Consider the following 15,042-nt stretch of genomic DNA (forward strand, 5'->3'; position numbering starts at 1 on the left):
AATTTGTGACAAAGAAAATCAAAATATACGAATACATACATTTGATATAGGAACAAAAAAATGATCAAAAAAATATAAAAAGCGAAAGAAGGTACTGACCTTCTAGCGCACAAGAGCGAATGTTTATAGCAGAGAATGATGATGGAAGTTATAAGCAATATTAACGATGTTGTAGGAGAATGTTTGAAGAAAAAAGAAACGATTGAAAATAAATGTGAGTCGCGGATTCAATGATGAATCGTATATGTATGTGATAATTTGAATATTATTTTTCAGTATTAATGATTTCCTAATAAAAAAAAATTATATTAATGGTTTACTAATATAAACGGATTTATATTAATGGTTGATATTAATGCTTTGATTGAAATGATTTGTTAGTAATATGTTTTTAAAATTGACCATATTAAAATCTTCATAACTGAAAATTCAAGATGTAAAATATGGAAAACTTTTATTGGAATTAAATACATTACATTTCAACGAATGTAAGTTATTGATTGATGATTGGAAAACATTTATTGGAATTAAATACATTCCATATGAGGAAGATGATGTCAGCAATTTGATCTTAGGGTGGAAAAAATAAGATTAAAATACAATCAATGGTCCATATTATTTAAGATGATGTCATAAGGTTTCTCTTTTAGTAATATTTAAGATATATATATATATATATATATATATATATATATATATATATATATATATATATATATATATATAATAGCAATAATATTGATTGATATATTGAATTTCTTTACCTTCTAATTTAAGCTAATCGAGGGTTTGCACCCCACAAGATGTGATTGTTGTCAAGTTACTGTTACTATGTCATATATATTCAGAGTTATACCCACGATGTTGTGGTAAATTTGTGTATCTAGAATATATTATATATTATGTTTAATTAATTATATACTATATTATAAAACCATAATCTATAGTACATTATGTTTAATTATCTATATTATATTATAAAATATATTGGTCACGTTTTGAATTTTAAGAAATATAAACTAGATTTTCTTTTATACAAATTAATTATATATTAAGAAATCATTAACACTTACCAAATTTAAAAAAAAAAAATCAATTAAAGAAAAGTTGTTATGAAATTTAATTAGTTGCACAATGACAATTTTGGAATATTGAATTCATATGTATAAATTAATTTAGATACCTAAATCTAGATATCGTTATAATTAATTTACATTAATAGTCTAACCAAAATATAAATATAAGGTTTATACTACATCAATATTTTACTTAAATTTGATATTTATTTTATTAACTAAGAATTAATTATACTATCTAACAATTATTTTGTTTCTATTATTTTAATGAGATCATATAGTTTTATATTGTAAAAGTTTATAACTCGTGGGAACCACAACTACAATACTAATTAATTTTTCATAGTAGAAACCAAACAATATTAATCAATTATTTTAAATAAATTATTAATTAAGAGATATTTTTTAATTATATAAAATTATAATTGTTTATCTAAAAATATACATAACCTTATAACTGTATTAATTTAATTTTAATTTTATTAATTTATTGTAATTAGAGTATAAATTTTAAATTTTAAAATTTGAATGGAGAATCAATAGGTTGTCAAGTGACATGTCATTAATTAAGAGACATAATAAGGTGACACATGACAAAAGGAGAATAAACATATTCTTTTATTAGAATAGGGAGATGCTCAAAGATATGAAGTTACACAAGAAAGCAAAATAAAAACGATAAATGGTCATAATGAATTAACATGGGTCGATCGATATGAACATGATAACTATTCTATTAATTGACTCTTTAAAAAAATGATTATGTTGGAATCCCTAACTTCAAGTATTTATAATCATAAACTCAAAAGGTTTGACCTTGGCTGATCCATTTCCATTAGGAAGAGAAGACTTTTCTGGACTTCCAATGTTGTCATCCTCAATATCCATGGAAGTTTGGGAGATAGACCTACTAGTCAAAGCTGCTTTACCTGTGCGCTAAATCATTGTTGATTCAACACCAATAAGCAAATAGGTAAGATCAATGTAGGTCACGTCACGGTCCATCATATAGTAATCTTTAGTGAACTCACTATATGAGTCAGGAAGTGATTAAAGAACCAAGTCAACAGCCAACTTCCTTGAGACATCGACACCCAACATTCCCAACTTGTCAATATGTAACTTCATCTCCAAGACGTGAGCACATATATACTTTCCATCTTCATGTTTGCTTGCCAATAGGGCTTGAGTGACCTTGAACTTTTCAAGTCGACGGACACGTAGGTCAGGGAGAACTATTGGAAGAGGCGGAGGAAGCGAACAATGATTTCCATTTCCACGATCCAATCATGGAACATCACCTTCATGTGGAAAGCTTTTTCCAAAAGGTTTGGGAAGACCATAGTTGTTAGAATTTGACATCTACAAAACAGTAGAGATTCAAGTTAGTTGATTCAATCCTTAATATAACACCCAAATGAAATATTAAGGCTAGGACCAAATACAATATTCTACAAATCGGAAGAGGAATTTCGTAATCCAGTTGCAGAATATTTGAAGGTAGGTAAACGATTATTTACTAATTTCCACCATGAAAAACGAAAAGGAAAATTAGGTTTTAAATGAATTGAAAGTCCTAGATCTTTTGAGATTCACTAAACTTTTCAATGGCATGTTAAATCTCGATTATGCCCTTCAAGTTTGTGACTGGAATACTGAGGATCACAAACAAGGTGTGAATAACCATGCAAATTAGCTTGGTACTCTCGAAAACGTTTATCAACTAATCAATGTGTTGGTTAACCACACATGCTCCATTGGTCTATGATAATTTACAAGCTACCCATTTCCATCCTTCATTGGTCCCATATTAGTGTGCCGATTAACCACACACGCTCTACTAACGACCAATCAAGGTGCAATGTAGAATTTCGTGCATTAGCACCAAAATTCACATTTTTCCTAAAGTAACTAAGATTTGGGAATTTATAAAAGTGTTTAGTTACTTCGTACTTCATTATACTTATAATTGAAGGTTGTGTCTTATCCTACCCATCTGGCTAACGACCCTCCACTAGTCAAGGGTGCGGTGGTTAAGAGTGGATATCTAATGGCGGTCATTTTACAGGCCGCTTCCTTGAGACATCGACACCCAACATTCCCAACTTGTCAATATGTAACTTCATCTCCAAGACGTGAGCACATATATACTTTCCATCTTCATGTTTGCTTGCCAATAGGGCTTGAGTGACCTTGAACTTTTCAAGTCGACGAGCTTAGCAGGATGTTGGTTTCGAGGAGCTAAATGTCATAATTTGGATTTTGGGGGTTAAAGTGTAAGTTCCAAATTGGTTTTGTAAAGAATTCTGAAGGCTGAGGGTTGTTTGGTAAATTATGGATTTATGTTGAAAGCATTTGAGAAGAAGGAGTTGGAAGTGTAAATATGAGATAAGTTTGCAATTGGACGGTCATAAACCCGTCACCTCCTTTCATTTAAAACCTAAACATACCTTCGCTTCAGCTGCAGCCGCCACCCTTCTATCTCATTTTTCCAATCAGCCAACGGCCGCCGTTCGTAGATTTAGGGCTACAATAAAATATAATATACCTCTCGAGGTTTAGGGTTAATTATTTATTTACTCATTTTATTTAATTTCAACCAGAATGTTACAAGTCTCCCTCAGTTAAATTAGATTTCACCCTCGAAATCATTCCTTACCATTCCTGACACACCCAACAACTTAAGCAACATGGCCACAACTCCGAGCATACCACCCTCTATCTAAGGCAATCAAAACCAACCCTCGTAGGGCTTTCCAACCCGCAAATGAATGAATCCCTTCACCTTTCGATGATAATCCCTTGTGAATTAACCACAACTACTCAACCTGAAATCTGAAGTCTTGGGACGGATTCAGTATGGGTGGTTAATTCACAAGGGATTATCATCGAAAGGTGAAGGGATTCATTCATTTGCGGGTTGGAAAGCCCTACGAGGGTTGGTTTTGATTGCCTTAGATAGAGGGTGGTATGCTCGGAGTTGTGGCCATGTTGCTTAAGTTGTTGGGTGTGTCAGGAATGGTAAGGAATGATTTCGAGGGTGAAATCTAATTTAACTGAGGGAGACTTGTAACATTCTGGTTGAAATTAAATAAAATGAGTAAATAAATAATTAACCCTAAACCTCGAGAGGTATATTATATTTTATTGTAGCCCTAAATCTACGAACGGCGGCCGTTGGCTGATTGGAAAAATGAGATAGAAGGGTGGCGGCTGCAGCTGAAGCGAAGGTATGTTTAGGTTTTAAATGAAAGGAGGTGACGGGTTTATGACCGTCCAATTGCAAACTTATCTCATATTTACACTTCCAACTCCTTCTTCTCAAATGCTTTCAACATAAATCCATAATTTACCAAACAACCCTCAGCCTTCAGAATTCTTTACAAAACCAATTTGGAACTTACACTTTAACCCCCAAAATCCAAATTATGACATTTAGCTCCTCGAAACCAACATCCTGCTAAGCTCGTCGACTTGAAAAGTTCAAGGTCACTCAAGCCCTATTGGCAAGCAAACATGAAGATGGAAAGTATATATGTGCTCACGTCTTGGAGATGAAGTTACATATTGACAAGTTGGGAATGTTGGGTGTCGATGTCTCAAGGAAGCGGCCTGTAAAATGACCGCCATTAGATATCCACTCTTAACCACCGCACCCTTGACTAGTGGAGGGTCGTTAGCCAGATGGGTAGGATAAGACACAACCTTCAATTATAAGTATAATGAAGTACGAAGTAACTAAACACTTTTATAAATTCCCAAATCTTAGTTACTTTAGGAAAAATGTGAATTTTGGTGCTAATGCACGAAATTCTACATTGCACCTTGATTGGTCGTTAGTAGAGCGTGTGTGGTTAATCGGCACACTAATATGGGACCAATGAAGGATGGAAATGGGTAGCTTGTAAATTATCATAGACCAATGGAGCATGTGTGGTTAACCAACACATTGATTAGTTGATAAACGTTTTCGAGAGTACCAAGCTAATTTGCATGGTTATTCACACCTTGTTTGTGATCCTCAGTATTCCAGTCACAAACTTGAAGGGCATAATCGAGATTTAACATGCCATTGAAAAGTTTAGTGAATCTCAAAAGATCTAGGACTTTCAATTCATTTAAAACCTAATTTTCCTTTTCGTTTTTCATGGTGGAAATTAGTAAATAATCGTTTACCTACCTTCAAATATTCTGCAACTGGATTACGAAATTCCTCTTCCGATTTGTAGAATATTGTATTTGGTCCTAGCCTTAATATTTCATTTGGGTGTTATATTAAGGATTGAATCAACTAACTTGAATCTCTACTGTTTTGTAGATGTCAAATTCTAACAACTATGGTCTTCCCAAACCTTTTGGAAAAAGCTTTCCACATGAAGGTGATGTTCCATGATTGGATCGTGGAAATGGAAATCATTGTTCGCTTCCTCCGCCTCTTCCAATAGTTCTCCCTGACCTACGTGTCCGTCGACTTGAAAAGTTCAAGGTCACTCAAGCCCTATTGGCAAGCAAACATGAAGATGGAAAGTATATATGTGCTCACGTCTTGGAGATGAAGTTACATATTGACAAGTTGGGAATGTTGGGTGTCGATGTCTCAAGGAAGTTGGCTGTTGACTTGGTTCTTTAATCACTTCCTGACTCATATAGTGAGTTCACTAAAGATTACTATATGATGGACCGTGACGTGACCTACATTGATCTTACCTATTTGCTTATTGGTGTTGAATCAACAATGATTTAGCGCACAGGTAAAGCAGCTTTGACTAGTAGGTCTATCTCCCAAACTTCCATGGATATTGAGGATGACAACATTGGAAGTCCAGAAAAGTCTTCTCTTCCTAATGGAAATGGATCAGCCAAGGTCAAACCTTTTGAGTTTATGATTATAAATACTTGAAGTTAGGGATTCCAACATAATCATTTTTTTAAAGAGTCAATTAATAGAATAGTTATCATGTTCATATCGATCGACCCATGTTAATTCATTATGACCATTTATCGTTTTTATTTTGCTTTCTTGTGTAACTTCATATCTTTGAGCATCTCCCTATTCTAATAAAAGAATATGTTTATTCTCCTTTTGTCATGTGTCACCTTATTATGTCTCTTAATTAATGACATGTCACTTGACAACCTATTGATTCTCCATTCAAATTTTAAAATTTAAAATTTATACTCTAATTACAATAAATTAATAAAATTAAAATTAAATTAATACAGTTATAAGGTTATGTATATTTTTAGATAAACAATTATAATTTTATATAATTAAAAAATATCTCTTAATTAATAATTTATTTAAAATAATTGATTAATATTGTTTGGTTTCTACTATGAAAAATTAATTAGTATTGTAGTTGTGGTTCCCACGAGTTATAAACTTTTACAATATAAAACTATATGATCTCATTAAAATAATAGAAACAAAATAATTGTTAGATAGTATAATTAATTCTTAGTTAATAAAATAAATATCAAATTTAAGTAAAATATTGATGTAGTATAAACCTTATATTTATATTTTGGTTAGACTATTAATGTAAATTAATTATAACGATATCTAGATTTAGGTATCTAAATTAATTTATACATATGAATTCAATATTCCAAAATTGTCATTGTGCAACTAATTAAATTTCATAACAACTTTTCTTTAATTGATTTTTTTTTTTTAAATTTGGTAAGTGTTAATGATTTCTTAATATATAATTAATTTGTATAAAAGAAAATCTAGTTTATATTTCTTAAAATTCAAAACGTGACCAATATATTTTATAATATAATATAGATAATTAAACATAATGTACTATAGATTATGGTTTTATAATATAGTATATAATTAATTAAACATAATATATAATATATTCTAGATACACAAATTTACCACAACATCGTGGGTATAACTCTGAATATATATGACATAGTAACAGTAACTTGACAACAATCACATCTTGTGGGGTGCAAACCCTCGATTAGCTTAAATTAGAAGGTAAAGAAATTCAATATATCAATCAATATTATTGCTATTATATATATATATATATATATATATATATATATATATATATATATATATATATATATATATATATATATATCTTAAATATTACTAAAAGAGAAACCTTATGACATCATCTTAAATAATATGGACCATTGATTGTATTTTAATCTTATTTTTTCCACCCTAAGATCAAATTGCTGACATCATCTTCCTCATATGGAATGTATTTAATTCCAATAAATGTTTTCCAATCATCAATCAATAACTTACATTCGTTGAAATGTAATGTATTTAATTCCAATAAAAGTTTTCCATATTTTACATCTTGAATTTTCAGTTATGAAGATTTTAATATGGTCAATTTTAAAAACATATTACTAACAAATCATTTCAATCAAAGCATTAATATCAACCATTAATATAAATCCGTTTATATTAGTAAACCATTAATATAATTTTTTTTTATTAGGAAATCATTAATACTGAAAAATAATATTCAAATTATCACATACATATACGATTCATCATTGAATCCGCGACTCACATTTATTTTCAATCGTTTCTTTTTTCTTCAAACATTCTCCTACAACATCGTTAATATTGCTTATAACTTCCATCATCATTCTCTGCTATAAACATTCGCTCTTGTGCGCTAGAAGGTCAGTACCTTCTTTCGCTTTTTATATTTTTTTGATCATTTTTTTGTTCCTATATCAAATGTATGTATTCGTATATTTTGATTTTCTTTGTCACAAATTACATGAAATTAGTTAACTACTTTTCTGAAACTTTTCAAATAAACATGAAAAGATATTAGGTACCTTTAACAAAACAAAATTTTACTATCCTGGGAACTGACATTAATTACGAAAATGTTACTTTTATATATTAGAGATGATTATTATTATTTTTTTGATTTTTATGTCATAAGAATCCGGTTAATTTTGGCATGATTTTAAAATATCATTGAAATTATTATGTTTTTGTATATCATATCAACCTACTTTTTTTTATCTTTGTATAGTTATCAATAAAGATTATTAATTTACACAACAAATATAGATATTTCAAATTTTGTAATATTATTATACCTTACAAAATACAACTCCCTCCAAAATAAATTTTCGCCAGTAATTTCATCCATAATTTCAACAAATTTAAATTTGTATTTTCTTTATATAAATTTTTTTAATGATCCTGATTTTTTTTCTCCAAAAGTATATTAAACATTTACGTCTTAGATAATGCTGCCCTATTATAATTATTATTTTCCAAAAGTATATCCGTTTAATGAGGAATTTGATATAATAAAGGAAGCGAATGTTAATTAAAATGAGATATATATTCCATAATTATTACATGAGTTTATTAAAAAAAAATTAATATCAAGGTGTAAACATTAAGCATTTTTAAAGTGAAATTTCATAATACATACAAACGATGATGTTGTACAATGAAATATAAAATTGAATAGACTAAACAAAAAAACACTATTAAAGCAGTCAATCTTGAAAATAACATAGTTATGAAAAATTATAAAGTAAGATAAAAATTATAAGATATTAAGAGATTTGTAAAAGTACATTTAAAGTCTGTCTGAGTAATAAGTTCTGACTGAGTAAGAAACCATGTTGTTTGATTATACATCTGAGTGAATGTGCTGACTGATGCAAAATGACCATTTTACCCTGATGCTCTTAATAATAATAATAATAATAATAATAATAATAATAATAATAATAATAATAAAAGTAATAATAATAATAATAATAATAATAATAATAATAATAATAATAAAGTATACAAAAACTTCCAGCATAATAGACATTAAATATACTATTTTAGAGATTAAAACACAAAAAACCATTTAGCTTGCTGGTAAACATCATTCTATGTATAGAGGAGACTCGAGTTCAATTCTTGTAACCTTTAATTTCGTTTGTTTTTATCCAAAGCCAAGGGTATTATTGTAAAGTCTTGCTTTCTTTCTCAGTCAGCCTCCTGCCAACTCCTTTCTCAGTCAAACATTTCTTACCGAGTCAGATGACCAAAGTTGGATTATCAAACAACATTTTGCTGACCGAGTCAGCCAAAAACGTCTGACTTGACTCGGTCAAACGAATATCAAACGGGGCCTTAGTAAAAGCGTTACAGTTATTAGAAAAAATAAGACCGTTAAGATTAGTGAAAATACAATATATAAACTAAATTATCAAAATAGTAATGAAATGTCATTATTTGATATTTCATATAATTGAAAGATATATCAAATTACATTGATCATATATACTAAAATTATTCAAAGTTGCGCTAAAACTAATGCAAAGTTCTTGCGAACACCAAATAAATAAGAACAAACATATAAACTAACATTTATATTTATATTCAATTTAAAATAAACCAATCATGATTTAGAAAAAAATCTCCATTAATGATATACTAAAATTAAATCTATATAACATTTAACATTTTATAAATTATATTACATAACTTTATTTGAATAAATGAAATAGTTGTCAATATTTAATGCAATAGAAAAAATGGTATATTGGTTGTCAATATATGTTTAAATTAGGTAACATTATTATGCAAGGAACGTCTAATTAAAATCTTTATAAATATATAAATATCATAACTATATGAGACGAGGAAAGTCGTTCAACTAATAAAACAAAAAATGATGTCTACAAATAGATCTTTCAATGATTATATATATTTATCGTTTTCAATGTATTTTCTACACATTTCAATAATACCAATAACCATATATTTTTTTTATAATCATTATACAATATCTATAAACGATTATATATTTTTTATGCGTTTCCCGCGTTTAACGCGGGCTATAATCTAGTGTATATATATATATATATATATATATATATATATATATATATATATATATATATATATATATATATATATATATATATATATATATATAGAGAGAGAGAGAGAGAGAGAGAGTTAGGTTCAAATGTTTTCACTATCTATTGTGTGTCTGTATGATTGATTTTGGATCAATCATTTTAGTTATTTTAAAAAACTAATTAATGCATATTAAATGCTGAAAATGTAATTAATACCCATTATATCTTCAACATGTAATAGGCATTAATTACTTTCTTAAAATAACTAAAATAATTGTTTCATAATCAATCATACAGGCACACAATACATAATGAAAACAAAATAACCTAACCCTATATTAGGTTTCCCATAAAAACCGTTATATATATATATATATATATATATATATATATATATATATATATATATATATATATATATATATATATATATATATATATAACGGTTTTTATGGGAAACCTAAGACCATCTCGATTTTTTGGTAGAAATAATTAAAATGAGTTCGCACGTCTAACCAAAATCATTAGTCACGTTAATATAAATTATCCTTTAATCCTTTAAATGGATTAAAACCCGTATCCTTAGTTGTCAAAAATCTATTACGAAAACAAAAAGGATAAAAATGGAATGACATTTAATGACCTTTTGCAGAAAATAGGAAAGAACATCGTGTTGGCCATATTCGTCATTAATATGATATAGTTTCCAAACCTTATAGTTATGTCATTATGTGAATATAAAGCCTTCTGTGTTAACACCTAATATGCTGCATCTCTTCTTTCATTTACTTCGTAAAAGTTATTATATTGTTTTTGAAGAAAAATGAAGTCTTCAGTGTTCACTCTCGTGCTTCTCTTCATTGTCCTTTATCCAGCTCAAGGTACTTCCATCCTATCCCCCCCTCCCTCTTATCTCTATATTAAATCTAAATTCAGGGATGCATGAGCTCTATTGGCAAGTGTTCTCGCACCCCCTATGTATGCCGATTCCACCTAGCTAGAGAGAAAGTGTGTTTCTGGAATTTGTGTAGTGTCTATGTGTGTTTTCTTTGTAAATTACATATATGTCATCAAATGTTATGTTATGTGATAAGTATAGTAATTTTACAAATTACCTTTGAACATAATTTGGTGTTTACGTGAAAAATCTACATGCATGACCATTGAATGACTTATGGTTGCTAAGATGTCATTTGAGAATGCTCTTAGACAAATTGTAAACCGACCTAGAAAATTGGTTTATAAGGAAAATACACATTAATTATTCGACATTCACACCTATTGATATCTCAATCGCAATAAAAAAACACTAACATGTATGCGGAAAACATAAACATATAGTATATGTTATCTTTAATGATTTTGTGTATCTGTATCATACGTAAAATATTTGTTTATATGTCAGCCTTAAGTTATACATCAACACAATGAACTAATTATATGTTTTATGTTGTTATTACGAAGGTATAAGGTTCGAAAAGTCAATTAAGTCACCTAGCAACCATCAACAACTCATCGCGAAGGTGATCTATCTCATGGTATTCTGCTAAAAACTTCACTTCTCTTGAACCTGATTTTTAATTCGGTTTTCCACATCGCAGATTTCATCAAGTAATAAAGACGATGGATCATCCACTACCAAGCTTTTGACCGGTACTATATATCATAAACTAAGAAGATATATGATATTCATGGCCCTAGATATCACATCCCTAGACAACATTGAAAAGCTTAGATATTACCTGGCTTCTGATTTGAATCTTAGTTAGATGACTCACTGTTGATTTTACTTAATTGGTTCTCCTTGTTTATTTTGTTTGCAGGATTTGATAGAAAACTAATGACAGAAATGATAACTTCAAGACCCATCAACAGCAATACCAAGGTTTGTCTAATTTCTAACAAATATTAACGGAATATATGAAACAAAATATTTTTTTTATTAATGGGATGAAATATTTATCATTTTACAGAATTACAAGAATAATAATCCGGACGATATGGAGTTTACACATGGAGAAATAGGAAAGGGAAATATTTTTCCGACGACACTTGTTCCAGCAAATGACATGCATGAGAAACCTGAAATCTTGTCACATCACCACAATTCAGACGTTATAGACATTATAGATATAATCCAATCAGATTATACACCTCGTAGATGCAGGACACCGATACACAATTGTTAACGTCTAAATACTACATTACTTATAATACCTCGTTCCCTCGAACGATTAGTTTTATATCCTAATTATGTTATGAATAAAACATGAAGTAATTGATATTCGATCAAATAAAATGAACTGGTCTTACGGTATAAGGTACAAGCAAAGGTTAACAGTCAGGGTTGGCTTTGTTGAATCCACGTGTTGCCTGGGCTATACTAAAATTTTCCTAGAGTGGTGTAATTTCTTTTAAATATTATTATTTTTTTATTTTTATAGTTGACCTTTTAAAGAAAATATGCAACCCCTAGGCCAAACTCCAAACTTCAAAATCCTTAGATTAACGTTAAAGTCCAAATTAAAGCTTAAAAATTTTAAATATACAAAGTTAGCCTGTGTTACACAGATGTCCATATTTAATCTATGGTAATTGGTTATTGGGCTTGGTGTCTTCGTCTATCTTAATCTCGGTTGGAGATTCCATAGCTTTAAGATTGCCGCATAATTCAAAGTTAACTTTTAGAATTCTTCCTTTAGTAAAAAATATCCAATAAAACAATAGATAATTAAGCAAAACTATTATTTTATCAAGAAACATACGGTTTGGTTGTAAAGATGTTAAATAAACTACGTTTTCGATCGCATTACCTACTGTTTCAGAGCCCGGTTGCTTTTTTTTTTTTTCAGTATCACGATCTATATATTGACACTTCTAGTTGCTAGAAAGAAAAAAAACAAAGGAGTTTGTATCCAAAAAATAACATTGGAACGTCTAAAGGAAAAAAATAAAGAACAATTGAATAAAAAAACATGTCCTTCCACATTTTGCAAGAATCACCATGCGGTAAGCGTCACCACTTCTACATGTTGTTTATTTTCCGGTGACATACGTAAATCATCAACCAAAGATAACCATTTTTTGATTGAAACTGAATTTGGTAGCCTTATATCACACCATAAAGAAATCGACCTGCACAAGCAGGACACGACTTCACACTTCAAAAAAAAACATGCTCGACGGATTGCACTGCTACATTACACATTGGACAAGTGATCGAATGCAAATCTACACTATTTAATCGAGTTGGAAGTCGATCATGCGATGCTCTCCAAATGAAAACGTTGACCGTCTTAGGCACACTAAAACTCCATCGTGTAACCTTTCTCAAATCCAACTTCATTAAATTGTCAATATATCTTCTAGTAATCCTCACTGAAAAGTCGCCTATGACACTTAAATCCCACCACCACGAATCCGGCTTAGAATTAATATCAAACGGACTCAAATTTGAAAGCAAATCCTGAAATTCATCTTCAATAGCACCAGTCCTAGATCAAATCCAATCCCAATGCCATGTAGCATGTTGCCATCGATCACAAACCTTGCACATCACATTTGTTTCCAATCTAAACAACCTTTTATAACGATCGTAACGATCCTTGAGAGGTTGATTTCCCAACCAAGGGTCAAACCAAAACTTTGCCTTATCCACCATTCCAACTTTATAGTTTATAGTTGAAATATGAGTAATATTAGAACAATGCAACTCGTTTATAGAACCAACAATATGCGACCACGCACCTTGTATCTTGCATGGATTTCTAGAGTACACAAAACTGTCTTCCTCTCCATGAATTGTCTTTATCACCTTAACCCATAGAGCAGTTTCATTGTACTTAAATCTCCATCGCTAATGTTGTAATAAATCTTTATTAGAAGCTTTTAAACTACCAATACATGACCATCCTTTCTCCACCGATGCCAAAACAACATCCCATTTAATCCAAGACAATTCTTTCTTTTCTTCATCACCTCCCCCAAAAAAATTTGTCCTTAATCTTTCCAATGTCATGATAATCGTTTCTAGGACACAAAAGATAGACATGAAATAAATGCCAAGGCTGCCTAACACTGATTTGATGAGAGTCAAGCAGCCACCTATGGAAAGAAGATTAACTTTCCATTTAGAAAGCCTTTCTCTGAACTGATCTACAACCACACTCCAATTACTCTTAAAAACCATACTCGATACCACTGGAAGACCAAGATATCGAAACGAGAGCAGTGCCAAGGAGCATCCTGTCGGTCTGTCCATAAACTCTATCTCATTCGAATCCACACTAATACCATACAAATATGATTTATTTATGTTTAGCTTTAGACACGAAGGTAAATAAAACTCACTTAAAACATGGATAATATTATTCATATCTTGTTGTTCCCGGTCTGACAACAAAAATAACGTCATCAATGTAAAATAAATGAGATAATTTTATTTATGGATTTTCAATACGAACCCTTTTAATGAACCATAAATCGATAACATTTTTAATCAAAATATTAATACCTTCCATCGCCAGAATAAATAGGAAATGAGATAACAGGTTACTTTTGCGTACTTTTGTGCAGACCACGGTGAAGCGAGAATTCTAAGGTAGGCTTCTTGTAACGACCAAAAAATCAAGGGTAAAAATTTCGTTTTTAATATCGTCAAAACATTGATATCATTTATTCCAAACATCCAAAACATCGTTAATTAAAACATTTATCAGAGTTCATCCCAAAATCATTCATTGTAGAAACATAGGTATGTGCACTACAATCAATCTGACCCCTTTTTTTCCAAATCGATGATACCTGAAACCAAAACTCTAAACCGTAAGCACAAAGCTTAGTGAGTTCCCCAGAGCATACTCCATACAATCTAGATAACCACATAATCCATATCATCTATAACAGTTACATAAACCATATCAATCACATAAGTCAAATCGATCACATAGCCATATCAATCACATATCCATATCGATCACATATCCATATCAATCACATAGCCATGCATATAAACACATACGGAAGTCGTGGGATCCTCCCAAGGTCTTATACATTCATGTCATGAGCTACCCTATGGTCTTTACCTTGGAAT

Source organism: Lactuca serriola, chromosome 7 (assembly GCF_051521515.1).
Source record: "Lactuca serriola cultivar US96UC23 chromosome 7, Lser_US96UC23_V15, whole genome shotgun sequence".
Taxonomy (NCBI): Eukaryota; Viridiplantae; Streptophyta; class Magnoliopsida; order Asterales; family Asteraceae; genus Lactuca; species Lactuca serriola.